Below are 318 nucleotides of genomic sequence, written 5' to 3'. Positions count from 1 at the left end.
GAACCCAAAAAGAAGGAAAAAAAACTTTTTCTGTTTTTTCTTCTTTTTTACATTTTTATATAAATAAAGAGGAGCTTACTCTTTGTACTATACAACTAGAGAAAGGTATTTATATATTTATTTATATATTTATTTATTTATTTTATTTTATTTTGTTTTATTTTATTTTATTTTATTTTATTTTATTTTATTTATAAATAACTAAAGAAATATAAATAAAAAGCCAAACATAAATAAATAAATGAATATATAAATAAAAACACAAACAAACAAACAAACAAACAAACAAACAAACAAATAAATAAATAAATAAATAAA

General features: G+C 14.5%; 1 protein-coding gene across 1 annotated transcript in view; it reads left to right on the top strand.

The window, feature by feature from the left end:
* The window catches only part of EMH_0085050 (uncharacterized protein), a gene marked incomplete at both ends in the record, with an annotated part of 2,818 nt that overhangs the window by 927 nt on the left and 1,573 nt on the right, over positions 1-318 (top strand). The window lies entirely within an intron of this gene.

Source organism: Eimeria mitis, genomic scaffold, assembly GCF_000499745.2.
Source record: "Eimeria mitis Houghton genomic scaffold, Emh_scaff5945, whole genome shotgun sequence".
In the NCBI taxonomy this organism is placed as follows: Eukaryota; Apicomplexa; class Conoidasida; order Eucoccidiorida; family Eimeriidae; genus Eimeria; species Eimeria mitis.
Note: the sequence above shows the minus strand (reverse complement) of the source record. Positions and strands in the feature narration are given on the sequence as shown.